Consider the following 11,315-nt stretch of genomic DNA (forward strand, 5'->3'; position numbering starts at 1 on the left):
TGATTTTGAATGTTTACAAGCAATACGCTTATAACTCATACAACAATTTTTCCGCTATCCTATTTACTCTTTGCCATCATATTTGTCTGATCTCAACGGTTAGGTTGCCGAGGTAATCCATTCACTAACTGTAAGCCAGTTGGAAGAGGTTCCGATTGAATGAATATCTGAAGGATCCTGGTTAATAGTTCAAACCCGGAGAACTGGCAAATTTCTGAACCATCCCGGGTCTCGGCACGAACTCTTGCTCTTTGGTTCTTGAGTATTCAATTTTTTTTTTTCGGAGTTTATGTATCAGGCTCGCTATTATTATCTTTGCGCAACTGCACACTGGACGGGGCAGCCTCAGTTCTTCAAATTCTGTAAGCTGGTGCACAATTTTCATCGATGTACAGTGTAAATGGAGCAAAAAAAGTAACGGAGCACTGACGTTCTATTGCCTAGATAGGCCTAGATATAAAGATGTCCTTTTTTCATGTCAACCACCTGCCGAGATAGCTCAGTTGGGAGAACATCAGACTGAAGATCTAAAGTTCCCTGGTTCAAATCCGGAGAACTCGCACGAGTCGTGAATAATTCCGGGTCTCAGCAAGAACATTTAGAAAAACAACATTGGATTATTGAAAGCAAAAAATGCATTGCAGTGATGCTTATGCCAAAGCATCATAATTTTGCGCGTTTTCGTTTTGCCCACCTTTATATAAGATTCTGGTGCAAGAGAAAGTATTTCTTTCTGCGCTGTTTTTGCTGTTTTTTTTGTTGTTGTTTTCAACTTCAATTCTTTGCAGTTACATCCCCAAAACTTGTCATTCCAGTACCAATTCCATATCTTTTACATCGAAGTCTCATAATTAGAAGCTTCATTTTGTTTTTACAACTGTCGAGTTAATCTGGATGAACAATCCTTGATCCCAACCGATTAAATCTGACTCCAGTTCTTTCACCACTTATATATCTCACTTCTTCAGTGTACTCCTTTTGGCTAAGACCTGGAAGTTAGCTACACGGTTTTAGTGCGAACTTACTCTTTTTCTCTTTTTTTTTCCACTGTTAGCCTAAACGGTTGCATCCTGACATGTACAAACACTGTGGGTTCCCAAAATAAACCTCTCCTCTTGTTCATGCAATGCTTTAATCAGAACTTCAGTAATATCTTCAATACTTTATCATGAAGAACAACTAATATGACCAAAACCCAAACCAGTTTATTTCTCCATCCTCTATTTGGGTTTAGCTACAAATCTGTCAACGGTCAATTTTCAGAGTTTTGCTGTTTATATTGCCTTTGCATTCGCCATATGTCATGTTGTCATCACTTGTCTTTTCTACAGATAATTCACCAGCCGAAATAGCTCAGTTGGCAGAGCGTCAGACTGAAGATCTGAAGGTCCCTGGTTCAAATCCGGAGAATTTGCATGAGTTCTGTACAATCCCGGGTCTCGGCAATTTTTTTTTTCAAGATGTAAAATCAGTTCAAATATGTAAAGATTCCTTATAAACTCTTTACGTAATGGTATAAAGTATCGAAGTTTTGGGACTATTCTCTCCCATTAAAAAGATAATTTTGTGAAATTTGTTGGGTCGGTTAGCTGCTCTCGTAAGGTCTCACATGAATTGCTTGATACCCTTTGAGAGGACAAAGGAACAAACAACAGAAACAATGCCCCTAGCCGCGCCCCAAAACAATAACAGCTGCTAACAATGAGAAGAATTACAAACTTACGACAATTGCTACATTTCTGAATTTTTTGTCCCTTAGTGATAGTATTTGCAAGTTTTTACAATCTCAAATTTGCTTTGGTCCTTACCAAGGTATATAGTATAAGTATTCTTAAGGCATCCTTCTCACTTGTTACAGTTACAGTGGTGATTCAGAAGGCATTCATCGTTGCCGAGATAGCTCAGTTGGGAGAGCGTCAGGCTGAAGATCTGAAGGTCCATGCTTTAAATACGGAGAACTCGCATGAGTTCTGAATAATCCCGGGTCTAGGCAATTTTTTTCTTTTCAAAATGTAGAACCAGTTCAAATATGTAAAGATTGCTTATAAACTCTTAACGTAATGGTATAAAGTATCGAAGTTTTGGAACTATTCTCTCCCATTACAAAGGTAATTTTGTGAAATTTTTTGGGTCGAGTAGCAGCTCTCGTAATGTCTCACATGAATGGCTTGATACCTTTTGAGAGGACAAAGGAACAAACAACAGAAACAATGCCCCTAGCCGCGCCCCAAAGCAATAACAGCTGCTAACAATGAGAAGAATTACAAGCTTACGACAGTTGCTACACTTCTGAATTTTTTGTCACTTTGTGATAGTATTTGCAAGTTTTTACAATTTCAAACTTGCTTTGGTCCTTACCAAGGTATATAGTATAAGTATTCTTGAGGCATCCTTCTAACTTGTTGTAGTATGCAGTGGTGATTCAAAAGGCATTCATCCTTGCCGAGATAGCTCAGTTGGGAGAGCGTCAGACTGAAGATCTGAAGGTCCCTGGTTCAAATCCGGAGAACTCGCATGAGTTCTGAATAATCCCGGGTCTCGGCAAACACTTTTTTTTCGATTTTTATTTTAATACCTGTTCGGATACGGGCAGTTTTGTCATTGTACTCATTGAAATATTTTGATTTACATTGTACTATAATACATTCACAACCATGTGCTTCTGTCTCTTTTTATAGTGTTAGTTTGCGTGGATATCATTATTTCTTGGATTGTATGATCTATATTGCTGTAATCAAGCTGTTCTGACAGCCGAGATAGCTCACTGGGAGAGCGTCCCTGGTTCAGATCCGGAGAGTTCGCATCGAGGTTTAAAGGGTCTGACTCTGTGCAATTTTCGTCAATCTTAAAAACCAACGGAGTAAAAACGCAGAGATTTATTCTAAATTTTAAGTTAAAGTATCGCAGTGTTTGGTAACCATTTTCGTCCAAAATCTTTAATACAAAGACAATTTTGTTGTTAATTTTTTCAACTTTGTGATCGTAATTTCTAATTTTTGGTATTTTTCCCGTTGTTCTTTCCAAGGCACATAGCCTTGCAAATTCATGATATATTCTTGTCACTTGTTATGGTTAAAGTGAATTCGAAAGGAACTCATCAAGTGCCAAGATAGCTCAGTTGGGAGAGCGTCAGACTGAAGATCTGAAGGTCTATGGTTCAAATCCGGAGAACCGTTCCCAAGCTAGCTTTATAGTATAAGTATTCTTGATGCCACGATTCTTCTCACTTGTTATAGTTACAGTGATGATTCAATTGATATTCATCGTTGCAGAGATAGCTCAGTTGGGAGAGCGTCAGACTGAAGATATGAAGGTCCCTGGTTCAAATCCGGAGAACTCGCATGAGTTCTGAATAATCCCGGGTCTCGGCATGTTTACAGAATGTTTTTGCTCGTTTGATTTTTCTGCCACTTATTTTCAATGAAACATTTTACGAAGAAACCTTGAAATCAGTACATTATTTTTTTTTACTGAAGCGATATTTTAAATTTAATATTTGTTAGTAGAGAGTAAATTTTTCCAATTCTCTTTACAGTTGTGCTGTTAATGAACATAGTTTTTTAAGAGTCCCTGTCCATAAAAATGGAAAATAACTCGGCAAGGGTCAAAAACTCGATTTCGCTCATATTTTCATGGTAGATAGGCTAAGGCATGAAAAAAAACTACTGGATAGTTTTTTTGCCAAAATATCCTTTTATTTCAAAGAAATATGCAAATTACCAAATTCCGTTAAAATCGTCATTTAACGCACCATTTTATTACAGAAGTTTGAGAGCCTCGCATGCAAAACCACATCATTCTTCCGTCTTTAAAACACTCAAATATTTTTGTGCAATGTTTAAATGTGTACTGGGTTGATTTTAGGGAATGTTGCGTTGTCTTTTTGGGTGCAAAATAATTAAATTTCGAAGACATGTATTTTATTCACTTAAAAGTACTTCGTGAATATAATTAATTTTCACTATGTGCGAAACCTTGAAATGGATCAAGCTTCTGGTGGTTGAATCGCAGAAGGATGGTCTACAGATTCCTGTAAAAATTTCTTTGGGCAAATGATTGTGAGCGACGCGAGAGCTTTTCAAAGTACGTCAAAAATGCAAATATTTCACCATCCGTCGTCAAATTTCAATTTACGGGTTAGACGTATATTTTAGCATGCGCCGCATGATTTGACATATGTTAAATTGAAATAGACACAGAGCTGATAATTTCGAAATGTTCTAACCTCATTTGCTGTAAAAGGCAGGTGCAAAACGGATTTGACGTGTTTCTCTCACCATTCGTCGTACATAAACCAGAAGTTTGCTTTTGTTTACATAACGTCCGATGTACATCGCCAACTGTGAACTTATTTAACGGTCGAATACCATGAATCTGTGACCCTCTTTCGACACATATGATCACCACTGCATCTAAGTCTAAAACGGCTGAGTCATTTGTAGATAGTTGCTTGCTTTGCACTACACCAAAATATTACGTTTGATCATCATGGTTTGATGGCTTGAATCCTTGTTTGCAGCGGTTCCTTGTTCGTCACGCAATGCTGTCATCCCCTTTTAGGGGGTAGCGGTAGTACACTTTCTATCCTAATACGTAAGGCTCCGTAAGGCTTGGAATCACTGGGAGCACACAATCGTGTTGAGTAGGAAGAGATTGAATTAAGAAATGAAAAGAATGAATAGTTTACCATTGCCCCTGTTGTTATCTTTTATTCTACCACCCCTACCTACATGCCCTGCGTAATACTGTAACGCTAAACTCATACCCAGGTCTTTTCGCGCTATGCAATTATTTTTGGTTTACATGTAATACAGTGGGCTACCCTTGGGGAAATGGGTGGTGACCGCTTAATGGGGGTAACCGCTTAAATAGAGGTTGGTGTACCTTGAATATTTAATTTGTCACTGTCGGGCTATAAATTACTTGGTGAACATTCAAGACAATCATGATAGACGTGTGTCTGAATTATCACTCGTCATGCACCTTCAATTTCAGACTCTTATCTGCCATCGCCCTTTCCAAAACAAAGTTCTTAAATTTTGGGTGGCCGCTTAATAGGGGTAAAGACAATAATGAAACCCTTATCGGAATGACCAAATGGTGGCCGCGGAGGTAACCGGTCAATAGGTGTTTTATTTATAATATTTTACTGACGATAATTTTGGACTGTATTGACAACAACATACCAATGCCTCGCCACTAAGCAAACAAAATACGCCAAATAAAATGGCATGGCCAGGGCTATTTACTCACGTAATTACTAATTAAATTTAGTCTGTTTTTCTCACGAATTAGACACGTTGTGATTTCCTATTTTTATTTCAGCTAGTTCTTGCTTCATTGATCTATAATTTGCTTATGGCGATTTTCTTAAAATTCTAGTCAGTACAGGCACGCGATTATATAAATATACACATATTATTATATATATGAACAAACAGATGAACAATGATTAAATTGTTTCAGTTATCCCGAGAGTACTCTATACAAAGTAGATCAAAATGTGCAGCATATGCCGTGACAGCATTTCGTGACGAACAAATAACGGCTGTAAGATTGTGCTGCCCCGACACGCTTATCAGCAATGGTCAGCAATCGATCAAACGCAATATTTTGGCGAAGCGTAAAGCAAGCAACTATCTACAAATGACTCAGCCGTTTTAGGCTTAGATGCAGTGATGTTCATAAGCGCAGAAAGATGGTCACAGATTCATAGTATTCGACCAATAATAGGTTGACAGTAGGCGATGTACATCGGACGTTAACCTTGTGTAAACAAAAGCGAACTTCTGCTTTATGTGCGACGAATGGTGACTAGAAACACGTCAAATCGGCTTTGGACCTGCCTTTTACAACAAATAAGGTTAGAACATTCCGAAATAATCAGCTCTGTATCTATTTCAACTTATTATAGGTCAAGTCGTGTGGCACATGCTAAAATATACGTCTAACCCGTAAATTGAAATTTGACGACGGATGGTCAAATATTTGCATTTTTGACGTACTTTGAAAAGCTCTCGCGTCGCTCACAATCATTTGCCCAAAGAAATTTTTACAGGAATCTGTAGACCATCCTTCTGCGATTCAACCACCAGAAGCTTGATCCATTTCAAGGTTTCGCACATAGTGAAAATTAGTTATATTCAAGAAGTACTTTTAAGTGAATGAAATACATGTCTTCGAAATTTAATTATTTTGCACCCAAAAAGACAACGCAACATTCCCTAAAATCAACCCAGTACACATTTAAACATTGCACAAAAATATTTGAATGTTTTAAAGACGAAAGAATTATGTGGTTTTGCATGCGAGGCTCTCAAACTTGCTTAATAAAATGGTGCGTCAAATGACGATTTTAATGGAATTTGGTAATTTGCATATTTCTTTGAAATAAAAGGATATTTTACCAAAAAAACTATCCAGTAGTTTTTGTCATGCCCTAGCCTGTCTACCATAAGAATATTAGCGAAATCAAATTTTCGACCCTTGCCGCGAAATTAAGAATTTGTCTGATTTTTACAGGCAGGCACTCTTAAATGTTAATGCGTACTGAGAGAAGCCGGCCTTTCAGCTCAGTCTAACAAGGACTGCGTTGACACAGAGTGTCCAGGAATCGATTTGAATACATTGAAATAATTATAACATACTAGAAGTACACATTTCTGGACATACCTGTGCCTATACATTCCTTCAAAGCAGTTTTGCGAACGAAACACCGCAGAGTTCCGTGGTTCATTCACGCCCCAGGCCCCACTCGAATTCATCTCCAACTGAACTCCTTGTAAGACTCACTGATAAACTATCAACATAGCTCCGCCTTCAAAGTAAAGAAAACGTAACATAAACCACTCCGAAGGTCTAGCCCTTTTTATGTGCAAGACGTTTATATAAACTTCTGTCTCACTGTAAGGCAGCGCCCACGCTACGCCGGAGGAATTTGAAAAAGCAGCATTTTTTCTGTGGTTAGGCCACCGTCCACACTTATCCTTTTGAAAACGTTCTTCAAACCAGAAGCGTTTGAAAACGTTGTATTTTAATTTTCGTGTCCGCGGATAACATTTTGAAAACAGGACTATTCGAAAACCATTGCATCACAATAGTCGTGTGATTTCACTGATCGAGCCAGTTTTCCACAAAACAAATCCAAAATGATCGGTGATTGTTACGTTTTTAAATTCCTCCGGCGTAGTGTGGACGGAGTTTAAGACTAATTGCTTGAATGGACTAAACTCGTCCAATCTGCATGAGGTGTCATAGCATGAGTTTCACTGAGCTGTTTCCTCGAATTGCAATTGGTCCCTGATCATGAGTGCACGACTCGAGAAGATGACTGAAATTTTGGTTAGAAGTGCCAAGGACTGTTAATTTGCGGTTACTTAGCTGAATGTATAGTAATGTATTTTTAACAGCATCCTTGATGAAAAGCTGTAAGCAAATACAATTTTACAGCTTAACATTTTTCCTTGTTCAACGGCGCGTTGTCGAGAAAACGTATGTCGCGTTTTACGTTTGCAATCCCAGTTTCAAGGCAACAAGGCTTGACAAAGAAACTTTGTAAATGGAAACCTTTAACTGAAAAGCAGGTCACATTCATAACAATTACTTTTATTGCATTGTAATTCTTTAATATTTCAGTTTAACTGTTCTGTTGTTGCAGTTACTGATTCGTTTGTTTAAGCTATGGTAGTTTGCTAACTTGTGTTTATTGCAATTAAACCTATAATCCAGAGCAAACTTGAAATATAGAAAGCCATCTTGACGGGTAGCCAACACGCGTCAACAATTAGTCTTTCTATGGGAATCCGATGAATTCTGAACAATCTATGAATGGCAAAGTTAAGATACAATTTATAGGATTGCGTTAACCAAATTTGAGGGGTGTAGCTATGCTAGAAAGCGCGCAGTCGCGTTTTATATTTTCCAGATATTCGTCTCTAAATTTTTTACACGACTTTATTAGTTCGCGGGAAAAAATATGGACAAATGTATCGAAAATTAAAAACGCGAGAGGATGCTTTCTAGCACAGCTAAATCTCTCAAATTTGGTTAAAGCAATCCTTTGCTTAGTACTCTCAACTTTGCTATTCATAAATTGTTCAGAATTCAGTTTTAAAGAAAATTATTTGCCATCGGATATAAATGTGTGAAGTCGTGTGTCTAGAGGAGCCAGATTGAAACTCAGTCACACGAAATTATTACTCCGCGAAGTTTTCGTTCACTACCTTTTGTAAATTGTAGCTACACAGTAGTTTAGCAAAAGATGGAAGAATAGAGTTCACTACAGTTAGAATACAATAAGTACCTTTTGACAAAACAGGAGGGCAATGAGCTTCCTCTTTCTCTCAGCGCTTCATGGACTTTCAACTTGCTTTCGATTGTTATCTGCGTTTTATTAAGACGCTGGTCTTGCAAATCTGTCTTGAACATTCTTAGACTCCTGAGTATCGGCTGCGTTCCTTGTGAAGTTTCTATTTCGCCTGTTTCCGTCCATATAAAGGACTTTTTGCCAGAGTTTTTCCCCTAGATGTTTACTTGCCATATCATGCATTCAAACAAGTTGTTTATCATTATTGTTTAAGATTTTCGCGCCTTAAATTTGGACACAAACAGCCTGTTTTCATCTTCATGTACGCGCCCTGCTTTTTCTTTCACTTGATTTCTTTTTGTTTCAATTTACGACGGAAACTGAATCGGCTTGGAATAAAGAGGTATAGAAGCGTATGCAGCACCTATGGTGAACAAATATTGGAACAAACCCAGTAGACCCAGTACGGATTGTGATCATTCTTCGTATTCGAGTGGAAACGAGCCAAAAGACAAATCATGACTTTTGCTACGAAACAGCAAGTCAAGTTTCGCGCCAAAATAGCCGCGGCTGCTACACTACGTTGTAGAGTGAAATATTTCTATTTTGAAAATTTTTTGAGAGGACTGAGGAAGTAGAGCCTTATTTTAATACCTGTTCGGATACGGGCGGTTTTGTCATTGTACTCATTGAAATATTTTGATTTCCATTGTACTATAATACATTTACAACCGTGTGCTTCTGTCTTTTTTTATAGTGTTAGTTTGCGTGGATATCATTATTTCTGGGAGAGTATGATCTATATTGCTGTTCATGATCAAGCCGTTCTGACAGCCGAAGTAGCTTAAAGGGTCTGACTCTGTGCAATTGTCGTTAATCTTTAAAACCAACGGAGTAAAAACGCAGAGATTTATTCTTAATTTGAAGTTAAAGTATCGCAGTGTGTGGTAACCATTTTCGTCCAAAATCTTTAATACAAAGACAATTTTGTTGTTAATTTTTTTTTAACTTTGTGATTGTAATTGCTTATTTTTGCTATTTTTCCCGTTGTTCTTGCCAAGGTACATAGCCTTGCAAATTCATGATATATTCTTTTCACTTGTTATGGTTAAAGTGAATTCAAAAGGAACTCATCAAGTGCCAAGATAGCTCAGTTGGGAGAGCGTCAGACTGAAGATCTGAAGGTCCCTGGTTAAAATTCGGAGAACTCGCACGAGTTCTGAATAATCCCGGGTCTCAGCAAGAACTTTTGTTTTTGGTTTTTATCTTACTGAAAAGTACGTTGCTCGGATACGGACAGTTTTGTCAATGTACTTATTAAAACATTTTTATTTACATTTAATTTGCTATAATACATCATTTACAACCATGTTAGACTCTGTCTTTTTTAGTGTTAGTTTGGATATTATCATTTTCTTGGATAGTATGATCTATATTGCTGTTAATTATCAAGCCGTTCTCACAGCCGAGATAGCTCTGTTGGGAGAGCGTCCCTGGTTCAGATCCGGAGAGTTCGCATGAGTTTTGAAAGAGTCTCTGCAATTTTAGTCAAAATTTAAAACCAACCGAGTAAAAACGCAAAGATTTATTCTAAATCTATAAGTAAAGTATCGCAGTATTTAGTAACCATTTTCGCCGAAAATCTTTAATACAAAGACTATTTTGTTGTTAATTTATTTTAAACTTTGTGATTGTAATTGCTTATTTTTGCTCTTTTTTCCTACGTTCTTACCAAGGTACATAGCCTTGCAAATTCATGATATATTCTTGTCACCTGTTATGGTTAAAGTGAATTCAGAGAGATATCATCAAGTGCCGAGATAGCTCAGTTGGGAGAGCGTCAGACTGAAGATCTGAAGGTCCCTGGTTCAATTCCAGAGAACTCGCATGAGTTCTGAATAATCCCGGGTCTCGGCAATTTTTTTTTTTTTCAAAATGTAAAACCAGTTTAAATATGTAAAGATTGCTTATAAACTCTTAACGTAATGGTATAAAGTATCGACGTTTTGGGACTATTCTCTTCCATTACAAAGGTAATTTAGTAAAATTTTTTGGGTCGGGTAGCAGCTCTCGTAATGTCTCACATGAATTGCTTGATACCTTTTGAGAGGACAAAGGAACAAACAACAGAAACAATGCGTCTAGCTGCGCCCTAAAACAATAACAGCTGCTAACAATGAAAAGAATTACTAGCTTAGGAGAGTTGCCACACTTAGTATGATAGTATGAGCAAATTTTTACAATCTCAAATTGTCTTTGGTCCGTTATCAAGCCAGCTTTATAGTATAAGTATTCCTGATACCACGATCCTTCTCACTTGTTATAGTTACAGTGGTGATTTAAATGACATGCACCGTTGCCGGGAAAGCTCAGTTGGGAGAGCGTCAGACTGAAGATCTGAAGGTAGAACCCGCATGAGTTCTGAATAATCCCGGGTCTCGGCACACTTTTTATTTTTACGTTAAACCCTCTTTCGAACAATACGTCCTTGCGTTTTGTTAAAATAAGTTGTCGTATCTAGTCATGGAAAATTTTCATAGTAATGGTTGGACAACAAAACGTTACCTTCTGCTTATAAAGTCGTCATAGTTTTTCATTAAAATTGATTAACTATTGATTAGTAGACACTCCGCATTTAACCATAACACAATTGTGCCCGTTGTACTCGGAAGGGAAATTAGCCTAGTTTTTTTTTTTTTTTTTTTTGGCTTGAAAGTGTTTTAGAATGTTGTACTGTTGTCCTTTAAGGCCGGCACACACTAGGGGACATGTTGTAACGACAGTTTTCCTCGCTTGACAAATCCGTTTGTTAAAAGGTTCTGTTGCGGGGACAAAAGAATGAGCTCATTTAAATATTCGTGCGTTATGACGCAGGGATAAGACGACCTTAGTTTTCAATATGCAATGGACAATCACAAGGCTCTCCATTCGCCCTCCATACATTAAGGGGTTATTAAGGTAGTCACGCAGCCAACAGGTGACAATCAACCCATTTGCTAGTCACGTATCT

The 11,315-nt window shown here is 37.6% G+C and overlaps 2 non-coding genes across 2 annotated transcripts; both read left to right on the plus strand.

Moving 5' to 3' along the window:
- Nucleotides 1-1,342: 1,342 nt before the first annotated feature.
- Nucleotides 1,343-1,416, plus strand: Trnaf-gaa (transfer RNA phenylalanine (anticodon GAA)). Its single transcript has one exon. It is a non-coding gene; the product is annotated as a tRNA-Phe (tRNA).
- Nucleotides 1,417-9,444: 8,028 nt separating this feature from the next.
- On the plus strand, nucleotides 9,445-9,547 carry Trnaf-gaa (transfer RNA phenylalanine (anticodon GAA)). The gene has a single exon. It is a non-coding gene; the product is annotated as a tRNA-Phe (tRNA).
- The last annotated feature ends 1,768 nt before the right edge of the window (nucleotides 9,548-11,315 follow it).

This window comes from Orbicella franksi, chromosome 12, assembly GCF_964199315.1.
Source record: "Orbicella franksi chromosome 12, jaOrbFran1.1, whole genome shotgun sequence".
Lineage (NCBI taxonomy): Eukaryota > Metazoa > Cnidaria > Anthozoa > Scleractinia > Merulinidae > Orbicella > Orbicella franksi.